Here is a 14,064-nt window from a genome sequence, read left to right on the forward strand (position 1 = left end):
CATGATAAATAATCGACTTGTTTGGTACTTGGAAACAAATAACCTTATCTCAGATATACAGTGTGGTTTCCATAAAAACAGATGTACAGTCGACCACTTAGTGCGTTTAGAAGCATTTGTTAAAAACGCACTAATTAATAAACAACATGCTGTCTATCTTTTTTCATCTCGAAAAAGCATATGACACAATCTGGAAATATGACATTTTAAGAGAGTTACATGATTTCGGTTTGCGAGGTCGTTTGCCTGAATTCATAACCAAATTTTTAAATAACAGACGATTTCAAGTTCGCGGATGTTCTACCCCGTCTGATCATTATAATCAGGATCAGGGTGTTCCACAAGGCAGTATTTTGTCTGTCACACTTTTTAGTATAAAGATTAACAGTTTATCAAAAGTTTTAAACGATTCAATTGATGGATCGTTATTTGTGGATGATTTTAATATATCTTGTCGTGGTAAAAATATGCATACCGGCAACTGCAGTTGTGATTAAACAAGATTAATAAATGATGTCTTGAAAACGGCTTTAAATTTTCTAAATCGAAAACTAACTGTATACATTTTGTCGTAAATACAAACCACGTGCACATAAAGACTCTGCACTGTCTCTAGATGGCACACCAATTAAAGTTGTGAAGGAAGCTAAGTTCTTGTGTCTCAATTTTGACTCACACTTAATGTTTTCACCGCATATTAAGCCCCTTAAAACTAAATGCCTGAAGGCACTTGACTTGTTGAAAGTGGTTTCAAATTCTAAATGGGGAGGGGATCAAGCTACCCTTCTTCATCTATATCGATCTCTCGTGCGTTCTAAACTTGATTATGGCTCCATCGTCTATGGTAGAGCATGCAAAAGCAACTTAAAACTATTAGATTCAGTCCATCATCAAGGTCTAAGACTTTGTCTTGGCTCCTTTAGAACTTCACCTGTTGACAGCCTGTATGTCGAGGCTGATGAACCATCTCTTGAGCAGCGACGTATAAAATTAGCTTTACAGTATATAACAAAACTATATTCAAATGAGTCAAACCCCGCATATAACTGTATTTTCAATCTTCTGTATGAGAATTTTATATAATAAGAAATCTTCTCTTGTTCCGCCGCTTGGGTTACGAATACAACCACTTATTTCTGCTGCCAGCATTGAGCTGGATAATGTAGCCGCTTCCCGTCTTCTTCCTTCTCCTCCTTGGCAATTGGTTAGGCCACAAGTGGACCTAACATTAACTACATTTTAAAAAATCAGAAACCAATGAACTTCAATATAAACAAGAGTATAATCAATTAAAACATAAATATAGCAATTATAAATCCTTATTTACAGATGGGTCCAAGGGTGGTGGCGCAGTGGCTTGTGCCACTGTTATTGGATCCAGAACAATATCTTCTAGATTACCAGACAACAGTTCTATTTTCACAGCTGAAGCTAACGCCATACTAACGGCTCTTAAGTATATTCAAAGACACCCTAAACATAAACAGTATATAATCTATTCCGACTCTTGTTCGTGTCTTCAGAATATTAAAGATATTTTTTGTAAACATCCACTCTTCATTGAAATTATTGAATTGTATAATAATCTTGCTACTGGCCAATGCGACATCGTCTTCTTGTGGTTACCCAGCCACTTTGTTATTTCTGGGAATATGATTGCCGATCTTGCAACAAAACCAGCACTCAACAAATCTGTGACACCACTTCTTATTCCATGTTCAGATTGCAAAGCTAGCATTAGAACGTATATCAGTGATTTGATGCAGAAAACGTGGGACACTCAAATAGGTATCAATAAATTACATGAGATATATCCGTACATTGGTTACACCTACTTGGGTTGTAAGTCCAGATTTTATGAGGTCATCATGCGACGGTGTCGCATTGGCCACACACGATATACACATGAATATCTGTTTAAAGGTAAGGATCCTCCTTTATGTATCCCTTGTGATGAAAGAACCACGGTCAAGCATGTCTTGCTTGAATGTGTTGAGTATTCCATCACAAGGGATACATATTTCAAATCCCAATCTATGAAGGATCTTTTAAATAATGTCAGTTATCATTTAATTATTGCGTTTTTAAACGAATTAGATTTATTAAGTGACTTGTAAATAATTACATATTTTATGATTGGTAGTTTATATTAGTAACTGAGATTGTTAGTGGCTGTATCCTCAAAGGGAGTTGAAGTACTGTAAAATTATTGTCCTCCTGAGAGCGTACGTAAGTCCCGTAACATTCAAAGTAAATTTCAGCTTACCAGGATTTTTAAATGTAGTATTTTTATCATTTAAATTTTGGCTAAGATTTCCACAGTCGTCAGCGACTGAAGGGATGGTGTAAATCCAGCTAGGGTCCATGCAGGTAGCAAAGGCACTGTAAGTCTCCATGGTCCCTAGTGTGGTGACCTACCTGCAGCTGTAGGTGATCTATAGCCTATTTTCATATTGTGTTGTCCCTTCTAGACAAAATGTTTTATATATAAGTACTAGTTCTACATGTATATCTGTGATATTCCAGTTATTTTACTGTCCTTTGTCGACAGATTTTTTTAATATATGCATACATTCCATTTAAATTTTTATTGTTCTCGTCACGATATGGCTGGGATATTGCCGATGTGACGTTAAATATTAACTCACTCACTCACTGGAAGACCTATCAAATTTTAAAAGCGGTCTCAAAATCTGCACATGGAGTGAGTGAGTTGATATTTAACGTCACATCGGCAACTGAACATGCTTAAAGTGGACTCAATCATAGTACTTTGACAAGAGCTGATATCTTATTTCCTATTTTCCGTGGCCTTCAAGAAGCTGATATTTCTCTCGGTGAAAGGGATATGATCATGTCCTCAACTGCATTCTTATTCCCGTCTCATTTTTCATATGTAAGCTGCTATTCGTTTTTCATTACAAGTGGTGGAACGTTATATCATTAGTGCGAGATACAAGTAATGTACAGCGACAGATTCTTCGATCCAGTAAAAGGCCAACCTTGACCTTTGTTGCGACACCAGTTTTTACGGAACAAGGTGTCGGTTTATGCACTTTATTCAGAAAACCATTAGTTGAATGCATTTTGATTTCACAAGACGTAAACAAACATGTTTGCTTGCACTTGTTGGCATTTAGCTGTATGCACGGTAGTCTCTATGAGCATCTCCAATTCAAAATTCCGAGCGACATTTTTCTTTGTCAATACGAAATCTATAACGCAAGTCATTCAGTAACGCATGGTGCATCGGTATGGAGTTTTTCAGCACTGATGTTCTACCCTTTACGTCCTTGTTAGCTCGACCAGGATTGATATTTCACCTTTTTCTCGCTTGTAACCCGTGTACAAACATGCCATGCTTGTAATTTAAGTAAAGATATACAATTCAATATAGACTACCTCGTTTCGATTTCTCAACAACAACGATGTTCATCATATATATGACACAGCTGGTTCATTACAATAATTAAACTCAAAAGTTGGCGTTATTTATGAGCAACTTTCAGAAAGCTCACAGAAACTATGAATCTTATAGACGTAGAGAAACATTGCCATAAATACCATCACATACCCTTACATATGAGCAAAGCACAGACACAACACAAGCTTAACACTGTCAGATAGAACGAATATAAACTGCATGAGTACTCAGATAGGGAGACCTTCAGACACACACACACACACACACACACCACACACACACACACACACACATACACACACACACACACTACGATGGATTGCAAACTGAAAGATTCAGTACCTGTCGGTGCAACCAGACGAATTCTGAGGATTACCGAACACTTGACGATGAGGAAGATACGGACAAATCTACTACGACATATTCTAAAGGTCGAATGTCATTGAATGATGAGGTCTAGACAGACAAAACGACGACGTCAAGAAGTCTGTCGACCATGACTGATGTTTCATTTCTGTCCAGTGGTCTCGGGAGCCCGAACTGTGTTTGTGTTGCATACGGCGAGTTACATTAAATAAGTTGACCTGGCGCACGAGAAATCATAAATTCGACTGTGAAACTAGTTACGATGAGTGAGTGAGTTTAGTTTTACGCCGCAATATCCCAGCTATATGGCGGCCACTGTGAATAACTAAGTCTGTCATAGATAATCCAGTGATCAACATCATGAACATCACCGTGAGCAAGTTTTGGATACGATGATAAAAATACGTACAGGTGATGATACACACCAGATGAAAGCGAAAAAGCGACCAAATGTGAATGTTAATCAGTAACCGTCTGGCAATTACAGACTGGAACATGCTAAATCAAAATAGGGTTAGAGTGCTATAAACGAAGTGCATATTGTTACACCTTAATTTTTAAAAAAACAAAACAAAACAAAAAAGAAAACAAAATAGTTGAATAGCTTGTGATTCAGAGCAATAGCACCCTACACCATTATGCTCGGACCTCCCCACGAGTCTCTCTCCGGGACACGATTACCTGCGAAACGATCCCCGCGTCGTCGCCACACTCTCACTTTGCCACCAGCCGTAGGGACGTAATATCGATTTTCGTTCGCCACTCCCGGAGACGTCGATTCCGATGATGTGTGGACCGCTGGAGACGGGCACGACAATGTCGACCAGTGAGCACCGCACCCCGGTAAGGCTTGCAACATCTGAAGTTTCTCTGCCTCAAAACCTCCTCTCTGTGTCTCTTGTGGTGTGCCGTAAGGTTCAGTACTGGGCCCAGTTTTGTTTCTTTAATGTGTCTATCATCTCCAATATGTTGCTGTTGTTTCCTCTCTGTGTCGGCGCTGATTGGTCTCTGGTAATTGCCAAAGGTTGTCCGTGCAGTCTCGGTTGCCCTAGCAGGTGATGCCGGACAATCTGCCGATTTTGCCTCAACGTTATCATAGGCGGTCTATGATTTGCAACAGGTCTGGCAGTCTAGGCAGCATTCAGTCCTTCTGAAGCTTGGTCCCTCGCAATTCCCCTTACATAATTCACCAAGAAAATGATGTCAAGAAACTATAGGCCAAGGCAGCCGTTTGTAGCACTTATCCGATTTTCTGCACTGTTTTTCACTTTCTTCGACTTGTGAGGTTATATCACATGTTTGACTATAACATACGTCTATACACATTGTTTCACAATAAATACCACTGCCACAAAACAAGACTGAGACGCAAAATTTACCACAGAAATTGGTGAGTACGGAATCAGATTTTTAAACCCAGTAAAAGGCCCAGCATTGTTGCCTCATCACTGATTCTAATGAACACAACGTAAGCCGAAATAAGAAAACAAACTAAAAATAACTAAAAATGAATGAATTTATCCTGTACTGCATGGAACACTTCATGGTCTTACTGAGACGGTACGTAAGTTTCACAACATTCAAAGTACATTAAAATTTCCACTGCTTCAGCCTTAGCATATGTGCATTTAAATGTATGGCTACATGTGTCTAAATTTCTAACAGCTGAAGGGATGGTGTAAATGCAACTAGAGTCCATGCAGGTAGCAAAGGTATTGTAAGTCTCCATGGTCCCTAGTATGGTGATCTACCTTCAGTTGTTGGCGATCTATAGCCCCTTTTTATCTTGTACTGTCGAAATAGAGGTTTTAGTTTGAACTTCCCATACAAGGTTAAGTTTTAGTTGTCATAATTCTAGTCGTTTTACTGCCATTTGACGACAGATTTTCATTTTACATTTCAAATATGTCAAATATATTTTCGTCACGATATGGCTGAAATATTATTGCCGATGTGACTTACTCACTCAAGGAACATGATGATCTTCTTGCGCTTTGAATATTATTTTGGTTTACTCAGACAAAGTCTAAATATTGTACACCACTGCCCTTTCTGGTACAATGCGTACAATGTGAAACAATGTTACACACCGTGATGTTACGGCGTTTATAACAGTAGCAGTTCAACCAATCGACGCTGCAGAGTGTCGAAGGGGTATGTCGATATTTTGCAAACATTATACCTTTCTGCATGTTGAATAGCTGTAATTACAGATTACAGGTCTGCCTGTGACTGTGCTGCATGACATCAGATCACATTGCTTGAGCAACATTAGTCACGATGCATTGAACTCTATTTTAGGACTTTGTATAAGTGTGGAACGTGGCGCCCAGGCTGCATGACAATAAGTAGGATGTAGTGCTGAAGCCACCGATTGATCTACTGCACACAATGCACATAAGTCGCATGCAACATTCGCAATGCCTGAAAATATCACGTTGACACTGATCAATGGAATTAATTATCATTTGCGTCGTTTTAACAGATTCCAGAACTACGCGTTTCCATGACTTGGTTTGTTTTTCTTCTGCTTTTTGTGTTCTTTTTTTTTGCTTGCTTGTTTTATGCTTGTTTTGTGCGTGTGTGACTGCGTGTGTATCAAGTCAGAGCTTGTAATGCTTAATTAACAATGTATTTTTAAATTTTCTGTAAATTCAAGACATTAAACGTCCAGGCATTATAAAGTTAAAGTAGAGCGAGAAATGGAATATGACCTTTTCAGTCGGCAATTTGTCATTATTGTGGAGACAAACAGGAAGTGGGCTGCGTGTTGCTGAAAAATGAGAGAGAATGAAAAATCGGAGGAAAATATGGGGTTTCAGTTCAAAATAAACCACTTCAATGTCGTAGTTCAATAAATCAGACCAACAGAAGCACCAGAATATCTGGCGATATTTCATTACAAGGTTATCTCATCAGCATGGACTCTGGAACTACAGCAAGGGTTGTTCAGAGAAATGAGACCTTGTTAATTGCATTTCTGTACATAGTGTGATTGATTCTAATTTATATTACAGCAATAACTGGTACCGAGCCTTGTAGGAAATAGTTAAATGAATGTAGAACATTGAATGAAACATCGGAAATCATCCAAACAAATGACACCCGTCCTGGGAGACGTTTCTATCCCGCCACTTCCATGTTTACTAAAGGTTAAAGTATTTAACACCCAATACCGAAGGCCTGGGTTCGATCACCCAAAATGTGTACGATGTGTGGACAGCAATTCTGCTGTCGGTTTATGCACATAAGGCAGATTTCATAGCTTTGCGAGGTACAAATTGGGTATGCGTCATTTGCATTTGACCAGTACTGTTAGCCCAGTCTTAATTATGATTCAACTACACCGGAATGTATTCTTGAGTGATCATAACGTTAGGTCTACCTTGCTTAGGGACTGGTACATACAAATAAAATCAAATATATAATTTCGTTCCCAGGTAGTAGAATTCTAAAAACACAGGAGTGAGCTTTGGGGGATTACCTTCAAGTCGAAAAAGCCATTCTGTGTTTTTACAGGTACAGGGTTGATTGGAAAAGTAAGGAAATAGGTCTAAACTGATATTTACATTTCAAGACATACTTATTTGGTGTTACCACTATTAATCACCAAATAAAAACACACAGGAATTTTAATCAGCAATAGGATATATCAGATGTTTTTTAACCTTCTCAACATTGTCTAATAATAGGCATAAATCATTTATAACATTTATGTTTGTTAAATATTTACCCAAAAATGTATTTCTTATATGAACGTAGGCTTTACAATAAAGTATAACAAGTATTTTAACTAAATTTTGATTCATACCTGTGCAAAAAGGACAAAATATTGATAAGTTAGATTGTTTTATCTACCGGTCTCAGAACATTTAAACTCTTGGCAAACAATTTCTTAAATATGGGGCAATATGTAAACTGAGATAAGTTTCAACATTTAGGAGGGACTTGAAATAGGGGTGAGTATCAATTGTGTGAAAGATAAAGTCAAAGCCAAATCTATCTGGATTTGTTCAAAGATTTTACATTGCCTGACACCCCACATTTGTGAACCATATCGAAAAATAGGTTCAACCATAGCATCAAATATTTTGAAAAGATCTCCACATGACAAATAACCGACCTGTTTTTATTGGTGTCTACAGATAGCCATAGGGGGGTTATTTGCTTGAGACACAAGATTACTGTGAGCTTTAGTCGTCCATACTGGCCTTGGATTGAACACTATACCTAAATACCAAGAGTGTGAAACAACGTCTATCCTGGGCCATATTGGGACCACTTTTAATAATGGTTGGATCCTCTATTACTCAAAACAATAGTTTAGTTTTGTCTGTGAGTTCAACCCAAATTGAAATCATATTCCACAACATAGTCCAGAAGTTCACAGCACCCGCTGTATAATCCAATTTAACAACATCAAGGAGACTATACTGTAGCAACAACATTCTATTTCCCGGGTATACCCCACAGGTTTCCGAATACACGTATAACTAAAATGTTGTCCACCAGAAATAAATCCAAAAACAAACAAACCAAAAAACAAACAAAAAATCTGTAACATCATCAGGAAGTTCCAACTTTACCTTATTAAAAGGAATAATTGGAAAGACGCACATCTTCGGATAAGCTGATTGATGTCATCGCTGATTTTATCATGTACTGACACCCCGTTGTGATACGAATAATACCAAAGCATCACAAGGCGGACCATAATATACTGCTAACACTTTGCTAAGGATAGCAAAAAAATGTCACGGCTCTACTTAAACGTACAGTTGTATAATTGGAAATTGTATCCATTAACACTGGATAGATAATAGCATGGTAACCCCTCTTGAGGTAAACAGCCACTTTGATCTAACTAACCTTAAGCGACTGAGTGAGTCTACTTTTACGCCGCATGCATCAATATACCAGCTATATGGCGGCGGTCTGTAAATAATCGAGTCTGGACCAGGCAATCTCTTGATCAAAAGCACGAGCGTCGATCTGCACAATTAGGAACCGATGACATGTGTCAACCAAGTCAGCGAACCTGACTACCCGATCTGGTTAGTCGCCTCTTACGACAAGAATAGTTGCCTTTTGTGGCAAGCGCGGTTTGCTGAAGGCCTATTCGACCCCTGACCTCCACGGGTCAAGTAACTTTAATGTACATGATACATGAGGAACCACTGAAATGGTTTTCATGGCACCTTTCGCCCATTTTCCAAATCATGGAATAAATCCATTACAAATAAACAACGCATGTTAATTGCGTTAAATGTTTGTTTGGGATCCATCAGATGCCGTGACTTACTGAAACCTAGGATCCATGCTGACTATTAGCATAGGCATTTAAACTAAATGTGACCCACATAATAATTTTCTGTTGAATCAATGATTTGATTCTTAGCAAAGCGTGAGTGGTATACAGTTGTGATAGTAACGAGGGACTCTGTCAACGGCAGCAGCAATAGCCATGTATCGTAGGCATATGTCGTTGGCATTTTGGAACAGGGTTTGTGAGAAATATTTATTATATCCCTTGAGGTATGTAAATTGAAATAGCTCTCTATAGAAAGGAAATCAAACGCAGCTTGACCACTGTCTTCATGGCCACCAACACTGAGTCATTAGCTGCCTATAATTAGTTAGACAAAGGCCGGTTGGCCACTGAAGCATGACATTGTGGATGAGGTGCAGGATACTGCAGACTGACATCTGGACAAATACGTCACGTCACGTGACCCTAGGGTAAAATGAAGAATGCTTTGTGTGAGTCTAGACTGGACCCCTCGGACAGCGGCTAGGCAGGTTGGCTGACTATGGCCTCCCTAAATGCGCCGAGCCCTCGTTACAGCACCATGTAGTTGTAAACAGATAATATCATGAATAAAGTGTTGTGGACCCACTGATGGACTTCTGTATTTGAAGAGACAGTTATCCCATACCAGCCCGGGATACATGTCTTAAAAGTATACATTTATTTGTTACCATAACCTGCCTACAGATGCCAGTACATACAAGCAATGAGCGTTTATTTATTGCCAAAGTAAAAGTTCCCCAATGGGTGCATTTACAGACACATGACGTAAAGTGTTTTTTTGTTTTAGATTTTGTAAAAGAAAAACGGAGAATGTAACTTTCTATATACCAAAAGCACCGTCACGTGTTGCTCAAGAGGCCATATTAAAGAAGTAACTCTATGACGATTTCAAATGAGAACGGTGAATTTGACCTTTATCTTTTCAAAGCAGTCACACACAAACAGCTTGAAAGGCAATATTGTTGCAATGATAAAACGGGTTTTTAAATATACATTATGTACGTCAACTGTTCTCCGTTGCCAACTATCATCCAATCAATTCTCAAAGCGATATGTGCGTGCAGTCAGCCATTTCCAGTGAGAAGAATGGTGATGTTATACTGTGTACTGCAGGCAGTTTTTCATCGATAACAATGAGCGATGATGATTATATATTCTCGCAGACTTCTAAAGCAGGTATGCTACGTTTGAAATTAATCAGGCGAAAACAACATATATGTTTTTCGTCAACATGGGCAATATTTCATGGTTAAACATCACCGATACTCTAACATGGTTCCGAAATTTGGTGAGTTAAGTAGTTTGAAGTTATTGAAAAAGTTCATTTAACTTACTTTAAACCTTTTCTACTAATGGGACAATATGCTTCAAATGAAGATGTCATAGGGGACACAGGGCCGTTTGTTCCTAGCCACGTTAAAGTTATCAAATACTGATTACAGTTATTTAAAATAGATAATTGTCGTTATCCGTATCATTGCTACCGTCTGGTGAAGAAGACTGATGATACTGGAAAACTGTGTTGGACTTCATATGTTAGACATAATTTTTGCATGTGGTTTTTCACATGTCTGGATTTTCCAGGGTGTTGGTAATTGAAATATGTTTTTTTGTCAGTATTTAAAAAAAAGATAAAGATATATTATATTAAAACTTGGCATGAATATCTTTGTACTTCCACCTATCTCAGTCACTATAGCTCCATTAAATCACTATTTCAGTATGCAATCCTCAGGACGAATCACTGGTAAGAACATTGTGTAAATGTAAAATATCATTGCACTCTCTTAAAATTACTTTCGTTTCGTCAGAGAAAATACTATAAACCGAGCGATACTGTTTGTACTAATTGTAATACTGGTGATATTGAAGATGAGTTCCATATATTATTTAAGTGTGATAGATATACCCAGTTAAGGCCGAAATACCTTCCAGAATTAAAAGAAATATTACGTGTTGTAAACAATCAGTGTTAAATATTTAACCTCATAAAAATGTATAGTGTCCGTGCTCGTGTTTTGTACTTGAAACATGTATCTATAATCCACAAACGCTGTTCAAAATGTTACCGACACGTTACTATTTAAAATGATAAGTAACCTCAATTGTGCTATAGGTCATGTGGCCGTTATTACTGAATAAACTGTCTGTCTGTCTGATAATGACACCCCAGTTGACATTATTGCAACTGCCTCTTCATTGTTTCTACACTGTCTCCTCACATTCTTCATGTGACCTTATCCTGCCATACGTTAGTCCAGACATACATAAAATGTTGGTATGGGAATTGGCAACCTCAAACCAAATTGAGATATGACTAATGAAAAGGAGCGACTGCGGGGCATTGATTATTCCGCAAACAAGAAATGACTCTAATGTTTCGAAAATGATAATTCATCGTCGATTTTTAATATATATTGGAATAATCCAACGACTTTGAGCAAGGTTCATTAAAACCCCAAATCGTGGCTCCCAACATCAAATCCACAACTATCATTAATGGTCTGACAAACAGACAGGATCTGCATCTTCCCTACAAACAAAGAAGCCATTACCCAAATGTGAAATAAATTCCTGAAATTATTTATTTGTTGTAAAACTTTGATATGGGTCTTTTTCCCGAGTTCAATACATTTGTGACCATTAAAAATATCAAAAGATAACAGGCGCGCGGTGGGTGAGCTGTCTAAATCGCAAGGCTAGTAGTCCAGCGAGCTTTGAGGTGCCTGGATCGAGCCCACCTGTGACCGGGTGTTCAAAACTTGGAGACACCTTTGTGTGCAGACTCTTTCATTGTTGTTAAATAACTGTGAAGCCTATGGGTCTCAGTCGACCCAGCTGTGACTGGGTACCTCGTACGGATGGGAAAGTCACATTAACTCGGTGCGCCGAGTATGCAGCAGGAGTTGTATGATCTCCAGAGTGTTGAAATTGTAAATACGATGTGCAGTTGTGATGGGCATCCAGTGATCGAGGGGAAACAAGGCACCTGAGAGCAGATGAAGTGAATATCGGCGCTATACAAATGTGTGTATGTATGGGTGGATGCATGATCATTTAAATTAGAAAAGAATCCATTGAATGGTTGAGAAAGGTCTGCATTAAAAGAAATCCAAAATTTGCGGTCTTCAAGGCGTTGAATGACTTGAGGATATTCCTAAATTTAAAGCATCAATGACGAAAATGATGTCACATGCTATTCCCTTTTCCGAATTTTACAACACGTTACCGAACAATTCACAAGCACTGGCAAATATATTCGCTTCGCATGGCGCCGGTAGAGACTGCTCGGCCAACCCTACTGGGTACCACCACGAGTAACTCCAAAACATATGTACATCATATAGGCAAGAGTCAAGTGTTGGTAGTGGTTTCTTGGTGATGTGGAAGTGTTATCACTGGAATAGTTTGTTCTTTTAGTAAGTGTTGCATTCAGTCTACACCAACTTATGAGTGAATTAATATTTATCGCCACATCGGCAATATTTCATCCATATAGTGACGAGAACCCAACTCATGGTTTGAACCTTGATGGATATGTCTTTACAAAGTTTTGTTATAATTCAGAACGTTGATACCGTATTACACAATCATATACAGAAAGACAAATATAGTTAAAAGTGTATTATTAAATCATCATTACAATGCACGTTTGGCGCGCTGAAGTCACAAATAAGTGTATTATAGAATTTGGGTCACACTTAACTGGATTGTCCTTTGTGTCGGCGTCTGTCATTTGTCACAAAGGACTGCTTATTGACGCCCCAAGAGAATGTTGATGTAAGTATGTAAAATATTACATTAAACCACAGTAAATCTTCCACTGAAGAGAAGGCGTTTAGGGAATTCACTTACAGTAAGATTATTTTGTTATGTTCGAAACCGAAAAACCTTCAAGTAACAGTATTGAGTATAATTTGTCACCAGTATGTAAAGTGGACACGCTCTTTTGTCTTTGTCATGAAAATGCCAATGCAACACTTTTAAACCTGAAATGATACAAAGTCTTCGGAATGACAAACTCGTGTATTTTGATCTCTCAAAAAACTCTGATCTCAGAGTTGTTTACGGAGTTAGTGGTTGCTGACAACGCTGGACTTCCCAGTCCATGTCCACCGGTTTGGCCTTTAGATTAAAAGGCGCAGACTGTGTACTTATATGACGTATGCATTTACTTCAAGATACTTTCGAGAACCCTTAAAACCACCACTAAGGATTGCGACATCCCTCTAGTTATCGTGAGAATTGTATTCCTGGACATGCTTTTAGAGGTAACAAATATGCCGAAACACCGTGACACAACTTGCGACGTTACGGTTCAGCGGAAAGAGACAGTGGCATGTTGCTATTCTCCTCAAGAAGACAAAAAGACACTAGGCATGGGGAAAAGTTAAAGTTAAGGAACATATCTGACACAAACCAAAATCATACAACATCCCAATTGTGTGTGTGTGGGGGGGGCGGGGGGGGAGGGGGGTTCGACGTCAAAACTAAAAATGTTCAATGAACATTGATTCTGTAGTGACTCAATAAATCGCACCCTACATGACACGCATGTGCATCATGAGATTGTGTGTCACCCTGACTGAAGCCTATGGCAGTAGACTTTAAACATCCACATCAGTGGTGCTCCACATGTATTGATTTAAGCCACTTTAGACGACAAGAGAATGAAAAGACTGACATAAGGTCAACGACACAGCGGCATTGGCCGTTTACAAGCATTTACATCACGGCAGGAGGTGGCAATTAAGGTACCTCAGCGTGTCCAGACAGACCATCGTAAACTTACAACAATACAGGGCATGTCAGTGACAGACTCAGGTCAGGTCGACCTAGAGTTGCCATCTCCACCCAGGATCGCTACATTCGGTTGCGTCATCTTAGTTCAAACACCACGCGTAATCCACATCAGTCCAGTTCCCGGACTGCGCCTTATCTTTGACCAGATAGTGCGCAGCGG

The sequence above is a fragment of the Haliotis asinina genome, chromosome 4 (genome assembly GCF_037392515.1).
Source record: "Haliotis asinina isolate JCU_RB_2024 chromosome 4, JCU_Hal_asi_v2, whole genome shotgun sequence".
Classification (NCBI taxonomy): Eukaryota; Metazoa; Mollusca; class Gastropoda; order Lepetellida; family Haliotidae; genus Haliotis; species Haliotis asinina.